This window comes from Pan paniscus, chromosome 8 (genome assembly GCF_029289425.2).
Source record: "Pan paniscus chromosome 8, NHGRI_mPanPan1-v2.0_pri, whole genome shotgun sequence".
Lineage (NCBI taxonomy): Eukaryota > Metazoa > Chordata > Mammalia > Primates > Hominidae > Pan > Pan paniscus.
In genome coordinates, this window is record NC_073257.2 from 16,669,105 (window position 1) to 16,693,579 (window position 24,475).

Sequence of the window (24,475 nt, forward strand, 5' to 3'; positions counted from 1 at the left end):
TGAAAAGAATGAAATCGTCTTTTGTAGCAACAGGGATGGAACTGGAGGCCATTGTCCTAGGTGAAATAACTTAGAAATAAAGTCAAATACTACATGTTCTCACACTTAAGTGGGAGCTAAACACTGGGTACACATGCGCCTACAGGATGGAATAATAGACACTGGAGACTCCAAAATATAGAAGGCTTCGGGGAGCGTGAGTTGAAAAATTACCTACTGAGTACAACATAACTATTTGGGAGATGGGTACAATGAAAGCCCAGGCTTCACTGCCGTGCATTGAAAAATGTCTGTTCATGTCCTTTGCCCAATTTTTAATCAGGCTATTTGCTTTTTTTCTTGTGGAGTTGAGTTACTTGTAGATTCTAGAGATTAGATTGGACCTTTGTTGGATGCATAGCTTCCAAATATGTTTCTCTATTCTTCAGATTTATGTTTTCTCTCAAACTGCAGGTTCATGTTTTCTCTGTGGGTTTATGTTTTGCACAACTACCATGTTTTCTTTTTAAGATTTTTTTTGAAGAAATCTGCACTTGTACCCCCTAAATCTATAAAAACAACCATGTTTTTGAAGTGTGCCAATGTTTTTACCTTACGAATTATTTTTTAAGTGTGATGATGTTTTTACCTTTTGCGTTATCCCTTTCATTACAGGTTTGTGTCTTCAACAAAATCCCTTCGGAATTGTTTCTTTTGCTTCAGACGAGAGAAGAAGTTGACACCTGCTTTCCTTCTGCCATCGTCGCTGGGAAGTGTCCTCTTACTCATCTCCTGTCCAGAGGCGCCTTCCTGCTGTGCCCCCCGGAATATGGCTCTTTCTGATTTTACCAGCCCTTTTCACATCACTGCACCCAGGGGAAACGTCCTCTCCCCCAGCCTCCTAAAGTGTGGCCATGCTATCTCCTTCCTGAGACACTTTCCTCTGGAGATTGCCCTGCTGTGATAGCCTAGTCATCGCCATCCCGGACACTCATGGTACCCTGTACCCGAACCAAATCAGAGCACTTTGACACAAGGCAGCCTCCAGGCAGGGGTCACCCTGGGATTGTCAGATCCATGTCACTCCAACAGAGCCTCTTCCTTCCCTCTCACTGGTTTCTGCCAACAGAGGGGGGCCAGGCACCACGCCCATATGCCTTGAATCTGAGCTAACCACCACGTAGGATCTAAGAAAAATATGCTTACCAGATGATGCTGGCCAGGGGCAGTGGCTCACGCCTGTAGTCCCAGGATTTTGGGAGGCCAAGGTCGGCGATCACTTGAGGTCAGGAGTTGGAGATCAGCCTGGCCAACATGGTGAAACCCTCCCTCTACTAAAAAAAAAGTGCCCCTTCAAAAAAACAAAGCCAGGCGTGGTGGCGTGCTCCTGTAATCCCAGTTGCTGGGGAGGCTGAGGTGGGAGAGTGGCTGGAACCTCAGAGGCGGAGGTTGCGGTGAGCCGAGATCGCACCAGTGCACTCCAGCCTCGGTGACAGAGCAAGACCATCTCAAAACAAAACAAAACAAAACAAAAAAAAGGAGAGATGATGCTGCATGCCTGTTATTGCGATCTCAAAAGAGTGATCATTCTACATACGTTCTTAGCAAAACCTGCTGTTTTTTGCAAACCTCAATAAATTATTGTATGTGCGTCATAAACTGCTGTAGAATTTTGTCCAGGCTCAACACCAGAATTTCTCCGTGAAAATCAGGAAAACAGCCAGTCTGTGGCACTTCTTCCTTTCCCAAAGAATCGTCAGTTTCCTGCACACGTGGAGGTTCCCGAGGCAGCACAGGGCCTTGTGTTTCTGGAAACATTGAAGTGCACGCCCTGATCCAGCCCATCTGAACAGGTTAACCTCACCTCTCCCAATTGGGGAGGTTATTCTCTCTGGTGAAGAAGATTTAAAAACCGTGGAACAGAGCAATTTTGTTTTCTGTCTGCCCCATGTCACCTTCACGCCTTGCCCAAAATGATTTTGTCAAAAACCCAGTGAAAACAACAAGTATTTTTTTGTGGGTTTGTGTGTGTGCTGTTAAACTTTCTGACAGGCTTCACGTATTCTGCACTTAAACTTTCTAGAAAATGTTCCTACAAGTCCATGTGCCTTTGAATATGTCCATGGTTAGATTGAATTTATGGAAACCCCGCTTACATACACTGGTATTTTAAAATATATCTCCCCATCCATTCTCTCTCATTTTCGGTTTTTTATATTTTGGATTGTTTTAAGCCTTGTTATTTATAATCTCGTGAGTTAATCTTTCCATTTTTAAGGTGGTAGAACCACTTTCATAGAGAATAATTGCATCATGACAGAAGTTGCTGCTTGCTCAGAAGTGACAGAGCATGAATTTAAAGTTAGGCCTGTCTGACTCCAGAGCTGGCATGTGTAGACGCTGACAACAAAGTGCAGACACATGTGTCCTGTCCCTGTCTTGGTGTGGCTTGGACATTGGGATTATAGCGGGCTGTCAAGGTTGAGAACCACTGGCCTGGAGCAGCTCAGGCCACCTGACAGCTGAGGGTTGGAGGAGACATCCAAGATTATTCCACAGACCTCCATGTGGGCCTGAGTTGCAACCTTACACCCACAGAAGGTAGGACAGGGAGATGAGGGACCCCAGCCTTGAGAGGAATGAGTGACAACAGCTTCAGCTGGCCCCTGCTCAGCTTCTTCTGTTACCATAGACATGACTTGGGTTTAGAAATAAGTGTCCCCTCAGACTCGAGTTCAGCAGATGGTGTGAAGGAGACAGAGAAATGTGGAATAAGAAGGGGAACAGACAGTGGCCAGGGCTTCAGGCTGCTGCTGGGCCCTAGAACACCAAGTTCGGGTTGTTATTTTGGTGATTCAGAAGCAGAAGTTTCAAAGAAGGAAAGTTAAACCAGTGTGCAGCCAATCAGGATGCTATTCAAAGAACACTTGCTAAACAGTAGTGTCTAGGTTTTCATTGTTCTTCCTCCCCCTTGTTTTTAGAAGCTGCAAGACCACACAAATTCTGGGTGGACCAAAGAATTCTTATCCTCAAAGGGAGAGAGAACATTATTGGCTTTGCCAGTTCTTTAGTGCACAGATCAAAGACTCCAAGGACTGCTGGGCACGGTGGCTCACGCCTGTAATCCCAGCACTTTGGGAGGTCCAGACGGGCAGATCACTTGAGGTCAGGGGTTCGAGACCAGCCTGGCCAACATGGTGAAACCCCATCTCTACTAAAAATACAAGAATTAGTCAGGCATCACTGCATGTGCCTGTAATCGCAGCTACTCAGGAGGTTGAGGCAGGAGAATCACTTGAACCCAGGAGGCGGAGGTTGCAGTGAGCCGAGATTGTGCCATTGTACTCCAGCCTGGGAGACAAAGTGAGACTCCTTCTCTAAAAAAAAAGACTCCAAGGACAATTGGCATCAGAGGAGATGCAGTGTGGCTAGTTCATTCGTTTCTGAAAAATAACCAGATTAAAGTGAATGGGGAACTGAAATTTTTTTAAAAAAAGAAACTTTAAAAAGACGCATCATGAATTTTTTGTTAAAAATATTTTGATGAAGAAGCCAAACTGGATGAAAAAAAATAACTGTGTCCTTGACAGTCTAGAAGGAGGTGGCATGAAATGGCCTGCCTGTCTTTGTGTGCATGTGGCTAAGTGCAATACTTGTGTGTACATATGTGCATGAGTGTGTGCATGTGGCTATGTGCAATACTTGTGTGTACATGTGTGCATGAGTGTGTGCAAGTGCATATGTGCACATACTTGTGAGTATATGTGTGTACATGTGTACGTGCACATATTTGTGAGTATATGTGTGGATGTGTGTGCATGTGCATATGTGTATGTGCATATATTTGTGTATATATGTGGATGTGTGAGCATGTGCATATGTGCACATACTTGTGTGTATATGTGTGTACACAAGTGTATGTGCACATATTTGTGTGTATAGGTGCACATGTGTGTGTACATGTGTATGTACATGCACATGTGTGTATATACCTGGAACCAACTGAGCCTGCTGTGACATGTCATCTCTCCAAGAACCACATGCCCAGTGTCCAAAGTCACCCCCACTTAGTCTGGGACAGGGCGGTGCCGACCTACTGTGCTCCTCTAAGATGAAGCGTTCACCAGGTTGGAGATAAAGCAAGCCAGAGTCAAGATGTTGGGGGCACCTTTCATCATTGTTGGCTAAATACAATTAATCCCCTTTTTAAACCTTCATAATGATTACATATTAGTTGTATGGTCATGCCTGTCTCTGTAAGTATGTTGTTTTCTTTTGGGGGAGAATTTGACCTGAATCTATGGATCTGTGGCCATATTATTTGACATTTTGTCGTTTAACACTAAATGTCTCCAGGTTTATTGTACAAACACTGTCCTGAGAGGTGAGACAGAGCTGCCTTCCAATAAGATCCCTCTTTAAAGCATCACCAGGAACCCTGCATTTTCCTTGGAAGACTCCATCCTGGAAGCCACTCTCTTTAAATACTGTCTAATCTTACTCCTCCCTTTCATGTGATAGAATGGATACAATATTTTATCCATGACAAGCCCAGAAGAGAAATTCCATTATCATTCTCTCCAGTAACACAGTATAACAGAAACTAATCTCGGTGGAGAAATATTCCTCCATTTCATGTGGACGGCTGAAACATTTGCTGCCAAAATTCCATGACAGCCATTTGTTACTGACATGGAGAACATTTTCTTACAACAATCATAAAAGCGCTTTCCAAAAAACCCACAGGGCTTATGAATTGCTTTCAAATATGCAACGGATTTTTATAAAAATAAAAGAAAAATTAAAAATCTCTATGCACTGCTGATTTTGAAGTAAAGCATGCTTTTTCTTACGTTTTAAAAACATTAAAATAATATGTATTTGATGATTATAATTAAAGTTGGATTTCACAGAAGATGAGTCCTATTTCACTAATGGAAATATGTGTAGATATGTGTAGTTTGTTTTGAAAACAGGATTATGTGTTAAAGTTTAGAAAGAAAAAATGAAATGTGGTATTCAGCAATATCTTACACAAATATAATATAAATGCCAGAAATCTTTAAAACACATTGCCAGTTTTAGCATTTTTATATGAAAGATGCTACTTGGGATGACATTACTTATGTTATAAAAATATTTTTGTATTATATGGAAGATAACACTCTATCATTGACTCATGTTTTCTGTGCAATGCACACAATGTCTTCTACATTGTACAATTTGAAGTGGAAATGCAGCCAATCTTGATTCAGAATCATTCTGTGCCTTGTGTAAATTAGAAAACAATTTAGAAGAAAAAGCAAAAAATTAACTTTATTCCAGATAAATAAAAAACAGGAAGACATTATATGACATTTATTGCCATTTGACAACAGAAAGGAGGGGGTGGACATTGGAAAGTTTATGTACTATTTTCCTGAAGGAATTTTGAATGTGTTTCAATTACATTTTATAAATTCAAAATTGCACTAATTGGTTGTAAATGGAGAAGGTGAAAGAAAGCCTGGCATTGATGTTATGCACGCTTGCTGATCCCTCAGGTTGGTGCAAGTGCCTGCTGATTCCTGAGTTAATTTCTGAAACATTATCACTGACATTTCACGTTATATTTCGTGTGGTATTTCATCACAGAAATTCTTACCAAGAGCTGCTGACTCCTAGTTTAACACTGCCCACTCAGGCAACAAATTGGACTTAAGTATTAATAATACGAGGTCAGTGTCAGCACAATCAGACAACGGATTTTTTTTCTTGAGGTTTTATTCTTAACAATTTGTCAGCTATTTTCTTCTGTTATGCATTTTTAATCAAGCTTTCAGTGAATATATGTAATCATCCACATTTTATTAAAGTGCAATATTTTTCCTCCTAATTCATTTCTATCAACTTCTCTTCTGGACACTTATCACAGATATAGCTATACTTACATCTATATCCATCTGTATTTAAAAAAATATTCTTTGTAGTACAATTTATATCAAAATACTTTAAATGTTTTAAATATATGTGTAATATAATAGTAAAACTATAGTATATTCTATGGTCATTTCATTCAAATAAAATAATCTAAAAAATTAATGATGTTATACTATTAAGAAAGAAGAAGTATTGGGAGGCTGAGGCGGGTGGATCACGAGATCAGGAATTCAAGACCAGCCTGGCCAAGATGGTGAAACCCCGTCTCTACTAAAAATACAAAAAAAATTAGCCAGGCCTGGTGGCGGTTGCCTATAATCCCAGCTACTCAAGAGGCTGAGACAGAGAATTGCTTGGACCCGGGAGGCGGACTTTTCAGTGAGCGGAGATCGTGCACTCCAGCCTGGGTGACAGATTGAGACTCCATCTCAAAAAAAAAAAAAAAAAAAGAAAGAAAAAAAGTAGAAAATCAAAGTGTGATGCAGAATAGATTGAATTTTCTTAAAACTGTGTTCACATACATCTGTAGGTATTTAGAAATAGATATAAAAATGAGAAGAAATATATGTGAATATTATTAGTATCCTGGTAAAAATAATTATGGTGACTTTTATTTTTATCCTTATACTAGTTTCTTTTTCCTACGTTTTCAAAAATGAATGTATTATTTTATGATCAGAAAGATATTAGGATATTATTTTAAGTGACAGTAGAACTCAACATGCCGGTCCTGGGGGAGTTGGACTAGCACTGGGTCTATTTTTGCCCTACAGTGTTGGGGTTTTCATGGACATGGTTCTGTTCTGGACACTCCAACCCACCAGTAGCATCTGGCGTTTGAACTTTTACTCAGTAATGACCCCTGTTAGAATTGAACTTTCCCAACACCATTGTGCGTGAAATGATGTGAAAGTTCATTATACAAGCTGGGTCATTCATATCATTCCAAACTAAATCAGAGTCGAGGGCTTGGGGGGGAAACACTCAGGGTAAATAGCACCTGCTCCTAGAATTGCATTTTACACAAGCGTGGCTGGGACCAGCTTTACCTGGTAGCTGCTGAGATGACCTGTGACCTATTGCTCACTTATCAGAACTTGCCAGCTCCCCAAAGCATCTCTAGTGCCAGTGAGCTTTGTTTCAAAACAGTAGGTAACACTTCTCTTTCTAATAAATCCCCAGCCTCCCCTTTGTTCTTGGGGCATCCTGAAGACCACCCAGTTGACCTTGATACCCTGACTTGCAGTGCTGTGATTGCCAAATAAAACATTCAATCCAGAGACTTGTCTCTATATTTTATTTTGACTTCAACTATATCAACTGGACTTGAGCCCTGCAAAAGCCAGTCTATATTGTGTTTTATTTATAAAACCTAGCCCTTTCATATGCATTTAAGCTCTTCAGGGATATTGTCGAAATATTCATTTTTCAATTATAATTTAAAATACAATTTACTCTTTAATTCACTGAAGAACCCAAGGTTCATTATAACACTCAGACCTCTTTCTTTTCCCAAAGTAGATACAAAATCTTTAAAAATTCAGTACTGCTGTGCTACTGAACCCGAAGTGGTTTATGTTTGTAAGTTTGTTTGATTTTGTCTTACTTTTTGGCTTGCATGTTTAATTCTTGGCTGTTTTCTCCATTTCTACAATTAGTGTTCACTAGAGAATATATATATATATAAATCTATATTATGCATAGCTAGATAGATAGATAGAACCTATATGTCATGCTGAGAACCACATCGCCATGCTAATACGCCAGTATTTTGAAATCCCGTGTATCTACCAAGACACTTAAGTATTAAGTTAGGATGAAAAAAGCTACAAGCTGTAGTGAAGAAAGACATCTTTCTCTTTGCTCTGTGCATGGTGGAATATTGCATATAACCGGGTTTTCAAGAGATCACAGCAAAGCGTCGGCAACCAAAGAAACTTTCATTTTCTGGTGAGTTTCTGAGTTAATCTCGTTCCCCGCATTCTCCCACCCCACAGCAAAACTAGGAAACAACTCTAGCACAAGGGCAGCCTGGAGACTGAGCCCAGACAGATGGTTAGCAACAGGCCTCAACGCAGAGCCATGAGGGCAGACCCACAAACAGAGCATTCAGTGAGTGCCTCTCAAAAGCAGGGAATCAGGAGACGCTTAAAATACTGATGAAACAAAAAATTCGAAATGTGATGCCTAGTGAAAAGGTTCTTTATTCCAGGTTAGATATATTTTTAACAAGCAATTAGGAAACATGCATTTCCCTGACAAACTGCATGTTTAATTTAAAAACAGTCTCTGGACCTCCCCACATCAGCCAGACACACGGCAACGGGATCTCCAGTAACGATGAGAAAGTGGCATTCTAAAAGAAAGGAGACTTCATCTTTCAGAGTGTCTTTCCATTTGCTCCCTCAAATTAGTAACGTTTTAATTTGGCTTTCTTTTTTTGGAGTTGATGCACAAGAGTTTATTGGGAATTTTGAATTAGAAGCAGATGGGTTTTTCAGCTCAACTTTCCTCCCTTTTCCTGTTATTCTGAAAACAATTCCAGATCATGAGAGCATCTAAGAAGAGACCATTTTGGTGCTCAACCAAGATCACATTGTCTAATTATAATACCGTGCAACAAAGTTACTAGGATATAATTTTTCTGGTTAAGTAATTCAGAATTACTTTTGTTTTAAGTAATGCTACCTTGAAAAAGTAGTTTTCTTTCACTTTTTCTTTCAATTCTTGTTTTGAATTTGCCAGGCTTTTAAAAAACTACAATGTAATCTTCTGACATGTGAATATATCATTTACTAAGTTAGATATATGAGTTTTTAATCAAGCTAATCAGCTCTTGCAGGCTATTGGTTAATGAAAATATTGCTTAATTACCATGGGCATTTCTATAATAATTTTACTTGGAGAATATTTACAATTTGAGCCATTTGTGTTTTGCCTCTGAGATAATAATTAACCATTCAAATCCACCATTCTGCTTCTATTCCAGTTCGGTGTCGTTTTAATGACGCAAATACTTTACAATACACATTATTAAAAGGGGGCAACTGAAAGTAATGAGTTTTTATAATGGTGATGTTCATTCCTAGGCATATAGGTTTATTTTTTTCTAAGCAATTAATATATGTGTTTGCCCTCTTTTTCTGTATTAGCATTCTGTTACTAAGTAAATGAATCTTTACACATCCTCTTTGGATACATAAATATGTAGAAAGACAATACTCCTCTGTCCAAGTTAACAGAGGGTGACCGGAAAATGATGCAGCATGCAAGATGGCTGCCCTGCCATCTCCAGGGTATCAGTCAGGGTTCCCTAGAGGGACAGGACTGATAGGATAGATGCGTATATGAAAGCGAGTTTATTAAAGAGAATTGACTCACATGATCAGAAGGTGAAGTCCCACAACAGGCCGTCTGCAAGCTGAGGAGTAAGGAAGCCAGTTTGAGTCCCAAGACCTCCAAAGCCGGGAAGCCGACAGTGCAGCCTTTAGTCTGTGGCCGAAGGCCCTACAGCCCCTGGCAAACCACTGGTGTAAGTTCAAGAGTCCAAAGCTGAAGAACTTGGAGTCCGATGTTCAAGAGCAGGAAGCACCCAGCACAGGAGAAAGATGGAGGCCAGAAGAATCAGGCAGTCTACTGCTTCTATGTTCTGCCTGTTTTTATTATAACCATATTGGCAGCTGATTAGATGGTGCCCATCCAGATTGAGGGTGGGTCTGCCTCTCTCAGTCCACTGACTCAAATGTTAATCTCCTTTGGCAACACCCTCACAGACACACACAGGAACAATACTTTGCATTCTTCAGTCAAGTTGACACTCAATATTAACCATCACATCCACCATCCCATCAGATTGTGTGTTCTCAAATCACACAGTTAGGAAATTACAGAATGGCTGTAAACTCCTGATTGTACCATAAGGATATCCAAATTAAATTCCACTGAAAGCTTATAATGAAATTGACTGTGGCCACAGAATTAAGCCTGGATTTGAAACTAGGAGCTTTGCAAATGAAACTATTTTTCTCATATACTATCTGAGTCTATACCATGTGTACTTGAGGTAATATCTATTGACTGAAGTTGTCCACTGTTGTCAATCAGTCTGGCATGTTGTTTTTATGCATTTTTTAAATAATGCAATGGGCCTCTAGAAATCGCTATGCTATCTTCATAGTTGAGGAGGACACTATATGTCCCACCGGAGCAATGAGGCTTCCTGTGCTGAGTTTCCCACCGTGGTAGTGGTGGTTTCTCCTCCTTTGACGTAGGTGGCCCTGGCATGAAGCAAGCAGTCTCTGACTCTCAACCTGATGTTCTTTCCAAGGTGACTTTTGGCCTCCTGAGGGCACCATATTTAATCTCTTTGCAAATGTCCATGTACATGCTCCTAAGTAAACCCCAGGCATAGCTTCTCTGATGCACAGAATGATTTGATTCTTTTGACAATAGAGGAATGTGGACATTTTGCTTTGTTTTGTTTGGCAGTGTTTTTATTTTGTTAACAGGCTAGAACCTTCAATCTCATACGTGAAGCTACAATCAATAGATGATACTCATACCGACCTCTTAAAAAAAAGAAAATGAAGTAATGTATTGACTCCAGCCTAGCAAAGAAACTGTGTGTTTTATTACATTTGGACTGCATCCTCTGGCAAAAAGCCATACCACATTTCTGCTGTTTATTTAGGAGGCCTAAACATTGGTGAGGCCAAATACCACACAGAGTAAGCAAAAATAGGAGTTATTTATTTATATTTCCTAATAGTTATTTATTTCTCAATTCAATACTTCTGAAAAGCAGTCATAATTCTGTGTCCAAAACACTCTGCTTCCCAAGCTCTTGTTCCTCCCCAGTGGTGGAAGATGAACCTTCCCTCATTGCCTGTTTGGTCTAAGATGCTTGCAAGGGTGTGCAACTCTGTCCATTAATGGCTACGTTCCAGGGACTCCCTAGGAGAGGACGTGGCCACAAGTCTGAATTGTTGGAAAATGTGATTCTTGAAGTCATTATATGAAAAAGATACTTGCACATGCATGTTTATAGCAGCACAATTTGCAATTGCAAAAATGTGAAACCAGCCCAAATGCCCATCAATCAACCAGTGGATAAAGAAACTGTGGTATGTATATATGATGGAATACTACTCAGCTATAAAAAGAAATACATTAATGGCATTCACAGCAACCTGAATGAGATTGGAAACCATTATTCTAAGCAAAGTAACCCAGGAATGGAAAGTCGAACATTGTTTGTTCTCACTCATAAGTGGGAACTAAGTTATGAGGATGCAAAGGCATAAAAATGACACAGTGGACTTTGGGGGCTCAAAGGGAAAGAGAGAAAAGGGGGAGAGGGATAAAATACTACAAACTGGGTGCAGTGTATACTGCTCAGGCGATGGGTGCACCAAAATCTCACAAATCACTACTACAAACTTACTCATGTAACCAAACACCACCTGTTCCCCAATAACCTATGAAAACAAAACAAAAACCAGGATTGAATTTCTTAGTAGTTTTTCTTGCTTAATTTCTGACAGCCTTTGAGCAAAGAAAAAAAAATCTGAAGTTGGTTTAATTCTCAGCATCTGAATATCTCCCCAAACAGAAGGAAATCTGCTGGTGAGGTATCTCTTTCCAGACTTACTCCCTGGTGATCTTTTCCACTCACTGTGCATCCCGATACTGACCTGCCCATTTGGCTGGGCTGTCAACATTTCCTCTTAGAATACACCTTGCATTTTAGTTTTTTAAGAATTTTATTATTATTATTTTAATGGAGGCAAGAGAATGTCCTCTTTCACGGTGACACCACAGCACTCTCTAACTCTACAATGCTGCAAAAATAAACTTTGAAGGTGTCTTCGTGATGTACGCACACCGCTCCCGCCCGTCTCCACCATGTTCCCTGGCCCTCAGTGCCATGCGCGTCTGTCAGTTTTAGAGACACACCTTGTGACTAGAGATGAAAACTCACGTCCACTGGTGGGAGGGAGCTGGACAGGCCTGGGCACGGAAGCATGCTTTCAGCATTTGCTCTTTGGAATCCTCTGATTCCATCTAACCAAGCATCCATTAGCAGATGTGATCTGACCATCCCCTCAAGAGCAACCATAACAGTGAAAGAACCAAATGGAAGATTAAAGCAGAGAAAGTGTGAGATATTCTCCTAGATTTCAGAAGCAAAGCGAGTCACTTGTGAGCCGCTAGATCTTCAACTATTAGCTGATTAGAACAGGGAGATATCACCACAGAGATGCGAACTTATTTAAGGAAACCGTTTGTGCAGTTTCCAGTTTAAAACTAGATTATAATTGATTTTTTTACCTGAACAACTACAAGACCCAAAAGGGAGGATCGTATTTAATTAGTATGATTCCTCAATTCTAGATCACACCTTCTATATTATTTCAGTTATGCTAGAAGTGGCCTTTTAGAAAACACTTTGATTTAGTTATATCCCAGGATGGTAGGTCTTCTTATTTCCTATTTTATTTATCTTAATGCTCTAGAAAGTGTTTGTTTGTTTTTGTTTTGTTTTTTGAGACAGGGTCTCACTCTGTCACCCAGGCTAGACTGCAGTGGTGCCATCACGGTTCGCTACAGTCTTGAACTCCCCAGTTCAAGCAATCCTCCCACCTCACCTTCCCAAGTAGCTGGAACTACAAGTATGCGCCACCACTTTTTTTTTTCTAATTTTTAGTAGAGACGGGTTTCTCCATGTTGCCCAGGCTGAACTTGAACTACTGGGCTCAACAGATCCACTTGCCCCACCTCTGCATTCCAAAGTGCTGGGATTGTAGGCGGGAGCCACCATGTCCAGCTGAGGGTGTTTTTTTAAACTATGATTTTTGTGTTTCGTTGTCTTACTTTGTGTTTGAAATTGAGCATTTATTAATACACCACAATGTACAAACCTACTTTTTGTTAAGGGATTGCATCTTTATTTATTATCTCGCCTTCTGTATTTACATTATATTCCTTCAACATTAGTGTGAATTACTTGATCAAATAAGCCATACTTCTAATCTTTGGATTGTTCAAGGCACGGAGTATAAAGAGCTGCTGAGTTCTTCAAGCAAGCAGGAGAAAGAACTATTCGTTTAGTATGTGTATTACTTAGAGGCTACCTGCTGAGAGCATTTGAATGAAATGAATAAATCTGCACAGAGAAGGGATGGACAGAAGAAGACCAATACAAGGCCAGTCCAGAGCATATTCCTACTGGAGTTCCACTTGTGAGGATTTTCAAGTACATGTATTTGCAATGACTTTTTAAAGTCTTCATATGTGCTGTTCACATGAAGTTCATGGTTTCTTTTCTAGTGTCCTATGAAGACCTCTCCAAAGTTGTTCAAGTCCCAAGGTTTCAGCAGAGCACAGTCCATCTCAAACCTGCTCCACTAAGCAAATTCTATCCAACGTAATATGGAAAGTATTTTGAAGATGAAGTATGTGCAGAACCCTGAAGTAGGTAGTAAGAAGTCACAAAAATGACTCCAACTTTTATGGAAGATCGTCACTGATTCTAATAGATTCAAGTAATTATAAATCAAGTTCACTCTGGTAAGGGCAAGCATCATGATATCAAGTGATTTAGGTAAAAGTAGCGGGAGACAAGGCCTTTCTTCTCTCTGGATAGATGTTAGAGAATGATCCTTTGGGTGGAAGAAGATGAAAACCCTATCTAGAAAGAAAGGTAGGCCGATGGCAGGTGCGCATGGTGAGGAAGCTCAGTTCATCTGAGGAAAACGAATGCAGAGACACCGAGGCTGAAAGACACAGGGCCCACGAGTAAAAAGCAGCAAGCATTCTCATGCTCCTGAAACATGCCCTGAAATGGACAAAAGATGGCTTGGGAGCAAGTGCTGAGAAAAGTAGCTTGGAATCAAATTGGAGATTTTTATATAAAGTTGAGAAATGACATTTTCATTTTCAGGCAGTGAGAAGCTGCCTACAACAGCACCTGGTATTGTTACCTCTTCAGACTGACAGTTCTTCCTTTTCCTGAGAACCCCAAGGGCCTGGCTCACTGCAGCTCCTTCTGTGTTCTGCCCGACTCTGCTGAGTTTGCTGTAACAGTTGCCTGCGATGTCACAGTTACGCCATCTGGGTTCTGCAGCTCCGGAAAGAGGGGACAGAATTTTTCTCCAAAGTTTCTTATTCATTCATGCAACGAATTGTTCAGAGAGGCACTAGACCAGGTGCTGCAGATGGTGAAGATAAACAAGGCTCCTTCCTTCCTTGAGCCCAGTGTGGAAAAGAGGTGAGGCGGCACCTGTCCATCCAGCACACGTGCTGAGTATGCAGCAGTAGTGTAGAAGGGCAGGCCCCATGCCGGCTTAGCTTTGAATAATGACAAATGTCAATGTCAGGAGAAAGGATCCAGGCTTTACACTGGTGTTTGAGCCAAGTACCCATTAATTATTTTCTCTGATCCTCTCCCTTCTCTCACCCTCCCTCCTCTGACAGGTTCAAGCGTTTCTGTTGCTTTCCCTTTATGTTCATGCATTCTCATCATTTAGCTCCCACTTATAAGTGAGAAAATGCAGTATTTGAGTTTCTGCATTAGTTTGCTAGGAATAATAGCCTCCAGCTCTATCCATTTTCCTGCAAAGGACATGATCTCATTCTTATTTTATGGTTGCATGGTATTCCATGGTGTATACGTACATGGAATATGTGTATATGTACCAATAACAGTATGGAAAAAGGTAGGGGCAAACCAGAATACAAATATTTTAGGCTTTAAAAAATGTTATTCATTTCCCAATCCATGGCCATTCTCCAACTTTAAAGTGCAAATAATTACCCGATGGTTCGATTTAAATGCGTACCCTCATTCAGTGAATACTGTTCAGGCCTGAGAGTCCGCATTTCCGCAGGCTCTCGGGGCTTGGTGCTGCTGCTGGACCACACCTTGAGAAACAGGCTCTGGGATGGGAGAGCTGCGGTGCCGAAGGAAAGAGGAAAGGTTCCCATGCGGGGCCACAGACTGAGTTTCCTAGACGTGGATCTAAAGCACTGCCGAGTCCCAGAGCATCCTGTGAACCCCGAAATGGTGCACCAAGATGGCCACACAGTCTGTGAGCCTCGCCACGGGAGCGGGATTTCCTTCCTCACTGTGAATTCTCTTCTTTCCTACTACGCAGCTTGGGCAAAAAGGACATTTTATGACACTGGAATCAAGAAACCGACTCCAAGTTGTATTCAAAGCATCCACTTTGTGCTCTGCGTTTTGTCACGTTCCAGTTGTATGTGAGCTGCAGGGACGCGGAACGTGGTGCAGGGGACAGGATTCATGGAGCTTATGACGGTTTCCCCAGTGGCATTCAGAGCGCAGCCTGGGGCCTCAGCTCCGTCTTCCCCTCCCCAGCCTCGGGCGTCAATGGAGGCAGCGCTGGCCTGTTGCAATCAGGCTTCCTCTAGCTCATTTCACCCTTAACTTATCCCACTCTGGATTTTATTCAGTGCATTTCTATTTTACAGTGGCCTGGACAGCAAAAAAAAAAAAAAAAAAGCACTGTTTTTGTTTGTCTAAATTGCCATTGTACATATCATTGTACACCTGTTCCTAGTCATACTCTTATTTTCGTTCCTTAAAACACATTGTAGGGCTCTCTGTGAGTAATAAACATCATTTAAATCTCTTTATTTTACATATTCAAAGCCAATGATAGGTTTTAAGAAATTAATTGGTGTGTCAGTGTGTACATTCCACTTAGTAAACTTCATGTACAAAGATAAACCTTACCTTACAAAGTAAATCAAACTGCTTGATTGCTATAAAAACAGTATGGAAAAAGGTAAAGGCAAAATATAATTAAAATGTTTTAGGCTTTAAAAAATGTGATTCCTCTCCTCATCCATGGCCAAAATGTGATGAGAATTAAATAGCGGAGGCGAATTTTTATTTTTTGTGGACACTCTATACCTAGCCTGAGCTCATCCCTAGATCCATTGATTACCTCATGTCTGAATATGTAGCACTTTTAATTTTAGCAATGCTGACAGTTTTTTACAATGGCTGCATAGTTGCCAGATTAAACACTGAGAATTCATTTGAGTTTTACTGTTGGAGTTTTCCTATTTGGAGTTCAACCAACGGAGATTTACTTTGAATTTTTTGAATGTGTGTGAAATGTAGGAGCAGTTCCTTGCCATCATTGCTTCTTTTGCTTGTCATAGTTGTAATATACATTATCTAATTCAGTATGGTTCAGAATGGAGAGCATCATTGGCTAGGTGGACGCTTGCTGTTTCTGGAATGGAGTCAGGAAGCTTGTTAGCTGACACGGTGAACGTGCTGAGGGAAAAGGTCACTACGTTGCATCCAAGTGTATAGTTATTTTCCCAAGGTAATATATTTTGTGCCACTTCTAAATCTAATTTAATATTTAGCTTACCTTCGTGCAGTGTGTATACCTTTTAAATATACCTTCTTATGTTAGATGGTTCAACTTTTTATTTTTAACTTTTATTTTAAGATCAGGGGTACATGTGCAGATTTGTTATATAGATAAACTTGTGTCATGGGGATTTGTTGTACAGATTATTTTATCATCCAGGCATTTAAGCTGAGTACCCATTAGTTATTTTCTCTGATCCTATCCCTTCTCTCACCTTCCACCTTCTGATAGGCCCAAGTTTCTGTTGTTCCCTTCTTTGTCCCCATGTGTTCTCATCATTTAGCTCCCATTTATAAGCAAGGACATGAAGTATTTGATTTTCTGTTTCTGCATTAGGTTGTTGAGAATAATAGCCTCCAGCTCCATCTATGTTCCAGCAGAGGACAGGATCTCATTCTTTTATTTATGGCTGCATAATATTCCATGGTGTATATGTATCACATTTTCTTTATCCAGTCTATCACTGATGGGCATTTAGGTTGATTCTATGTCTTTGATATTGTGAATAATGCTACAGTGAACATATGCATGCATGTGTCTTTATGGTAGAATGATTTATTTGCCTTTGGGTATATACCTAGCAATGGGATTACTGGTTCAAATGGTAGGTCTTCGAAGCATCGCCATACTGTTTTCCACAATGGTTAAATGAATTTAGACTCCCATCAACAGTGTACAAGCATTCATTTTTCACCATAAGATGGTTCAACTAAAAAAAATTAACTTTATACCTACCCCTACTTAATAATACATAATTTGAAATTTCAATGCATTCCATTCTCAGAAGAGATCATGTTTTTTTTGTTGTTGTTGTTCAATTGATAAGGATGCAGCTGATGAGACAACTCATAAAATATGCTCAAGATTACACAGCAGGTGCATACATAGAACTAGATTCCAGGGCCATTTTGACAATTTCTAGAAACCTCTCTGCCTTATCTGCGGGACTGGTTTATCCCAATGCTGAGTGTGTGGTAGAGAAATGCAGTTCCTGTTTCCAGAGTGTCTGCTTTCAAGAAACCCAGAGGCATTTATGACCGTGTCTGGTGGGCCCTACATGTTGCCCTACACGTCCAAAGGAGGACCCATGGGTCTCTGGGTTTTTGGTTTCAGATGCCTGACCTCATCCCTGTACAGAAAGACAGTCCACAGCATGAACGTCTCTCTCCTCAGTGACCGTTTCCTCCTTCAGTAGCTGCCAAGACAGTCCTCACTTCCTCCCTATGGAAACGGACCAATTCCCCCACAACCCAGGTTGTGCCAGCGTATAATGGTGTCCCAATCACATGTACCATTCACTCAGCATTTCTTAGAACAAACTATCTGCAGAATATATTTCAAGCCTGTCTGTGTGCATGGCAGGTTTCTCACCCTCTAGCATTAAGAACAAAGAAATATAGTAAATCTCACTAATGCAAATCCTGGCATGTTTTTATGTCAGTTTCTTTTGCCAAACCTGAAAAGTTGCTCTCCAAAACTGAAAAAATGCCAGAAGAACATTCTCATTTAGGAGTTAATGTTAATTTATTAATTAAAAAAACTCAGTAAAACCCAGGAAAAAAGACCCAAAGTCATAAAGCTGTTGAAGTGATAGCCACAAAGAACACTTTTAAATCTTCAAAGAACACTAGAATTAATGCCCAATTAATTATCATCACCTTTGTGCGAGGTAGGTTTTATAAAGATGCAACATGGGGAAATTGAGCAACCTGCCCAAGGCAGGGGAATGAGTATCCAAGTCTCAGCCTTTCTAAATCCTAGGCAATGGTGTGCGTGTTCCTTCTGACCATGGGAGAAAACTAAAGCCCATAAAAGGTGATTACAACATGAATACCTGATGTTTCAGATATTTGTCATAAACTCACAAATAAAATCTATCACCCATAAAGAGGTTTTATTGGAGTGAGACGATGATATATCTGCCCGGGGTGATGCTATGAAGCATGACTTTGACACGCTGGGTTTTTAACAGCATGGGAAATACAATAACTCCCCAAGTGAATGGTTGGGAGTGTGATTATTTACACACATTGAATTTTATGTACCAAAGCAGGAAGGCAGCCAGCTTGGCCCATTTGCTAAGGATTTTGGACACAAGTGGGTCTGCTTGAGAGCCAGTCATAAAATGTTTGCTGGGCCAGATCCGGGAAGGGTCTTGGAGGTAGCAATGGTGGGCAGTTTTAGGAAGTGGATTATGAGACACAAAGGGGTAGCATTTATTTACTGGCATTTACCCGTTTCATAACTCAGAGAAAGTAGCATGTTTAAGGAAAGTGCAAAGAAAAGAATCTTTCTGGGACAAAGCAGCTGATTAGCAGGGACATGGAGGGGTTTTTAAGGGCGGTAAGGAAAGGCCCTACCCACATCCCTCCCTGCCCCACTTCACCAGCTCTGACATGAATGGGTAGGGCGCTTGTTCTGCCCACAGCTATGACAAAAGCCCTAAAGCTTCATCTTCTAGGATTTCAAACTTTCTCACTGCTCTGCCAGCCATTTTATTTCACATGTTTCTAAAAGGAGTGATTTTAACAAAACCAGTTGAGCAAATCCCCTATCCTCCCTTCTATAAAGATGGCTACAGAGGGAGAGAGAGAACATTATTCTAAAGAAGCCACTATCTTTTCTGCCTCACTTTTCCTGCCCAAGCCACAGCGCCCTCCACACCAGCTGAACCCCCACTGATATAGGGGCTAATGCTCTGGGGACTTGGGGGGAATGTGGGTATGATGCCCATGGGGCCTGGAATGGGACAACTGGAGTAAAAAAGATATGTAAGTTTCCTGTGGGTCCGTGGATGCCATGGGCCACAGCTCAGGCATGAGCTGTCATGAGGGCCCCTGAGAGGGCCATGGGGTGGGCCACACCTGCTGCATTATTTGGGGGGTCAGCAGGACAAAATCTGGAGAACTTTACAGAGCCTCCAAAATTAAACAAAACATGCACACCCAAAACAAACAAACGAAAACTGGAGCCAACATTTGCACACGTATTTTAAGAATAAAATGGACTTAATGCCTGCGTACAACTCGGTTCAGACTCAGTCAAAGTTGCAACGATCACCATTTTATTCACAGCGATTAGGATTTTGAAGAATGGCATATATTGTTCCAGGAATAGTTCGCTGAGGAAATCACCAAGCAGCTCCGGCAGACAGGCCCTGTGCTAGAAGGTGAGATGTGGAGATGGGGACCAGGACCCAGTGCTCCTAGAGGAGGAAGCCAGCTCCTGAGAAATCACACTCTGTGATCATACGTGAAGGTGCACCACAGATGACGTCCTCTAACCCTGGTATCCAAGACTCCCAAATTCCCATCTCTCACCCTGCCTTTTCACTACAGCACCAGGAACTTTTACGGTGAGTTCTGAAATAAGATCATCACTTTGAGTAAAATCAGGCAGTCAAAATCGCAGGACTTACAGGGAAAAGGGGGTGAGGCCCAATGCTCAAAAATTCATCAGTGACAAGTGAAAAAGTTAGAAAATGATTGAGGACTTCAGCACAGTTTTTCATGGGCTAAGTGGCTGCGAAGACATAACTACAATAAGTCTGACAGTTTATTTTGAAAAAGACCTCGTGTTTGTGTTTGGAAGTGGGTGTCCTGAGGGTTATGAAGTGGTGGCAGGGCGTATTTGATACGGGAAGGTATGTCCTAACCCCAGATGTGGAAAGGTGAGCTCAGGACATGGGGGAGAAATTTAAGTTGAATGCGTGGGTGTGTTTGTGTGTTCCTTCATGGCCTGGTACATCTGGGTAGCTTTCCGCATTGACCTAATATTCCTCATAGACATAAGCAAACATGACATCTGAGAATTTCTGTTATGCTCAAATTATTTCTTATTATACCAGTTGCATTGGAACCAATCTGTATTTCCAAGCAAGCATTATGGTTTCTGCCTACTCAACACCTCCATTAGTTATTTGCTGGCCCTTTTGGGTATAAAAAGGTCTTGAACAGAATTTGTGATTCTGCCCCCCACCCCACTTCGCTGCACCCCTCATGAGTCTGCTCCCCCAACACTCTTTTTCATATGTAAGTGAAAATTGCAATCATCCATCCAGTGGCTCAGCCCCAAACCTAAGGGTGGATCATAAGTTTTCTCTTTCTCATTCCCCATATTCTCATCTCTTATGTCAGAAAATCTGAGAGTGACAGTGTCTCACTCTCTCACCCAGGCTGGAGTGCAGTGGTGCCATCATAGCTCACTGCAGACTCTAACTCTTGGGCTCAAGTGATCCTCCCACCTCCACATCCCAAGTAGCTGGGACTACAGGTGTGCATCACCACACTTGGATAAATTCTTCGTTTAATTTTTTCTTTGATAGAAATCAGGTCGGCCATGTTGCCCATTCTGGTCTTGAACTCTTGGCCTCAAGCCGTCCTCCCTCCTTGGCCTCCCAAAGTGCTAGGATTACAGTCGTGAGCTACCACGCTTGGTCCAAATTCCTTCCTATAGCCCAAGATGCCCTATAGGATCGGCTCCCACCTTCTTCTCTGACTTCATTTTTTCATGTGCTTTTATTCATTAACTTCTTAATATTTTGAGAGGCTATCAAGTTCACTCGCACCTCTAGGTCTTAGGAGGTTTTTTCTTTGCATTGGCTGATATTTCCTCATATTTTAATGTATCTGGCTTTTTCCTTTTTACTCAGGATTACTCAGACAGTTCTTCACAGGAGCCTTCCTGATGACCACTATAAGAAGCAAAGATACTGAATGCCAAGCACATTTGAAAGAGACTAGCACCAAAGGATGAGAGATCATGGGTAATAGAAACACAAACGTTCCCAAAAGGAAACAACGTGAGGCAAAACTTGCCCCATCTTCACCGATCTCTCCCGTGCTATGGTGGCCAGCATCCCGAGCCTCTGTCACCATGCCCTGTGGTCTCAGTGGCCCCATCTTACACATCATCCTCATTCACCAATTCCGTTTGTGCCCAGTTCCCAAAGGGCTGCATTTTCTGTTCCATTGTGAGAGCCAACTAATTTAATAATCCCTTCTAATATTTCCTATGTTAATCTCTCACCACAGAAACATAAAGGGAATAGTAACACTAGTCACAACCAACATGACAGCATTGCCATGCCGAGAGGCCCTTGGCCAGCTATGGGTCTGAGTGTCTCTCCAACAGCACAGGTGGGGAGGACCACAGCCCCACCTGTGCTTGGAGTGGATCCCGCTGATCACATGGGACAGCCAGCCAATGAGAAACACCCACTGCTGCTCCTCATGTTTCCCATGTTGAATGAATAAAGGAACCCAGCAACCCAGGCTGACATCTGCACTATGCAGACGCCAACTCAGTGTCCTGGGCTGAGAGTGAAGACACAGAGTGAAGGATATGGGGGTGGCCGCTGGTACAACTGTTCTCGAAGGACATTTTTTTTATGGAAAATCAAACCACATTTTGAAGAATATTCTTAGTTACTCATAAAGGCCACATTTGTACCAACAGCACCAAGCCGGGCTTCCACGCTGGCATTGCTGGAGCCCAGCGCTGACCCGAGCAGGCTGCACAGAGGTGCAAAGCGAATGCAAACACCACCTGAGGGGCCTGAGCACTTATATTTGGCCAGGGTGCAGATGTCCAGTTTAGAAGCTGATGGTTTCCATGGGTCCTGTGCTGATGTCATCCTGAGTCACTCAGGGAGCTGCTGCTTGTGCAGTGATTTCATTGCATCCTCCTGTCCCAGCATCCAATCGCGGTGGCTTAATTGTGGAGTTGAAAGCAGAGTGAGGCTGGGCGCGGCGGCTCACGCCTGTAATCCTAGCACTTTGGAAGGTGGAGGTGGGCGGATCACCTGAGGTAAGGAGTTCGAGAACAGCCTGGCCAATATGGCGAAACCCCCTCTCTACTAAAAATACAAACAAAAACAAAAACAAGAAAAGAAAAATTAGCTGGGCATGGCGGCAAGCGTCTGTAATCCCAGCACTTTGGGAAACCGAGGCCGGCAGATCGCTTGAGGCCAGGAGCTCAAGGAGCCAGGACTGGCCAACACATTGAAACCCCGTCTTTACCAAAAACACAAAAATTAGCCAGGCATGGTGGTGTGCTCCTGTAATCCCAGCTACTCGGGAGGCTAAGGCAGGAGAATCGCTGGAACCCGGGAGGCAGAGGTTGCAGTGAGCTGAGATCGTGCCACTGCACTCCAGCCTGGGCAACAGAGTGAGACTCGATCTCAGCAAAAAGAAAAAAAAAAAAGAAAAGAAAAGAAAAGAAAAGAAAAGAAAAAGAAAAAAGAAAAAATTGCAGAGTGCACTCCTTGGATTTCTTGGAAATTACAGCCAAGTTATTAGTTGAACGAAATAACGCTTGCCAGAAAATTTCACAAGTTAACCTGCATAAGAGTTTTCCCCTAATGTAGTATTTGGGTGCATTTTCACATGCTTGATGGAGGAGGGATGGACTATTTAGTCTCTGAGGTCTACCTAGACCTTATGCCAATCTTGAAGTGGCCCAAACCTTCCGTGATGACAGGGACATCGCAGTGACATTGCCCTGTATCCCCCATGTTTTAAGCGGAACAAATTCTGTCAGTGTGGATGGAGTAAATGAATACAAAACAAAGCCATATGGTGGTTTCCTGAAAACTTTTTCCTTCTGGAAATTTCCCAAAGCAGCTGTGCATAATGACTTACATTGGTCTCGATTGTCACCTTTTTCTTTGGACCCGTTATTACACTTCTTACTCTTAAAAGGTGGTGGGTAAGTATGTATTTTGCTGTTTCTCGTCTCTATTCTGATTATTTTCACATGTATTAATATTTACAGATGGATTCTTGCTGCTGTGTGAAAAGCATGGTACTGCTGCAAGACCGTGGATGTTATCATTCCATTTTAAGTTCTAGCTAGCTGTGTGGCATTAAATAAGCAACTTGACTTTTCTGGCTATAATTTCTTTGACTGTAAAATTGGAAAAAAAATGATGGTTAAAAAAGTATTTTTAATTTCACTTACAGCCTTAACATTTTACGGTATTTAAGTCAGCCTGGGTGCCTAGCACTTTGTTGCCTATTTTCTATTTTTAAGCATGATCATAGTTTTCCTCTCATACTTTCCCAACTTTGTCTCATTCTCTCCTGAACTCATATGAATCAGAAAAGGATTACATTCCTCCCCTAGTACTTTGAAAACAGTTAACAAAAAACGGAAGTATCCTCTTGTGCTTCTCAGATGTTTCCCTTGCTGTTAGAGCTTCTATATTAGGACTATTTGTTGAGCTGCATTGTTGTAATAGACCTGTCATCTCAGAATTTACTTAAGCCAAACAAGACCTACTTTCTATTTTCAGCCTACTATCTTTTTGTTGAGCTAAGTGTATACTGATCATCACACAATTTTCCAGACCTCTTCTTTCCTGATAGGTCGGTTTACAGCAGTTTCCAAAGAAAATATTACCCTGGGTGGAATCATTTCTACCGTGAAGCAAAGCTCACAGGCAAGTCTTCAAAATATTTGTTTCCCACTGGGTGTAGCTGGGCCCAGATAATTATTTGTTCTAATAAAAGAACAGGATATGCTTGTCTAAGAAGTACTGTGAAGGCAGTATATGTGGGATAGAAGATTGAATACAGAATGGTACATAGTTTTGATTTCACTAGGATGAAAATTATGCTTTACCTGTAATGAATCACAGTGGAAATACCCTTGTTGAAATATTAAACTGCTTCTCATTCACAAGGTGTCAGTGTTTTAATCCTTTAGGGAAAGTGCTTAATGCACATCATATTAGACACAGTGTGTCCCATCGATCAGATCCAATGGGTGATAGATGACATGCAATAGACCAAGTGCCATACCCTTATTAACAACTAATATCCATGTTACTGCATTTCATTAATCTGCCTAGAAGCCCTCCTGTAATAAAAGAAATGACTTATTTCTTCGGTACTCCTTGAATTTCCTTGCTAAACTTTCATTTAAAATTCTGAATTCCAGCTGGAAGACACTCAAGGAAATGAGCCTTTGGGATGAATACAATTGAATCATGAAGAGACTAAATTACACTATCAGTTGTAGAGTGTTACCAGGCTGCCTGACAAAAAAAAATGTGCAAAAAGATTGTGGCATAAAGAAGTATAACAGATTACCAAAAGACAAGATCAGCATTTTCTTCCTTCCTGGATTTGCATTAGTTCCTTGAATGTAAAGTGCACACACTT

The 24,475-nt window shown here is 41.4% G+C and overlaps 1 long non-coding RNA gene across 1 annotated transcript; it reads left to right on the forward strand.

Moving 5' to 3' along the window:
• The first annotated feature begins 7,772 nt into the window (after positions 1-7,772).
• Positions 7,773-23,751, forward strand: LOC117974482 (uncharacterized). Its single transcript, XR_004664491.2, has 4 exons — positions 7,773-7,848; positions 19,422-19,665; positions 20,962-23,018; positions 23,659-23,751. It is a non-coding gene; the product is annotated as an uncharacterized LOC117974482 (long non-coding RNA).
• Positions 23,752-24,475: the final 724 nt, after the last annotated feature.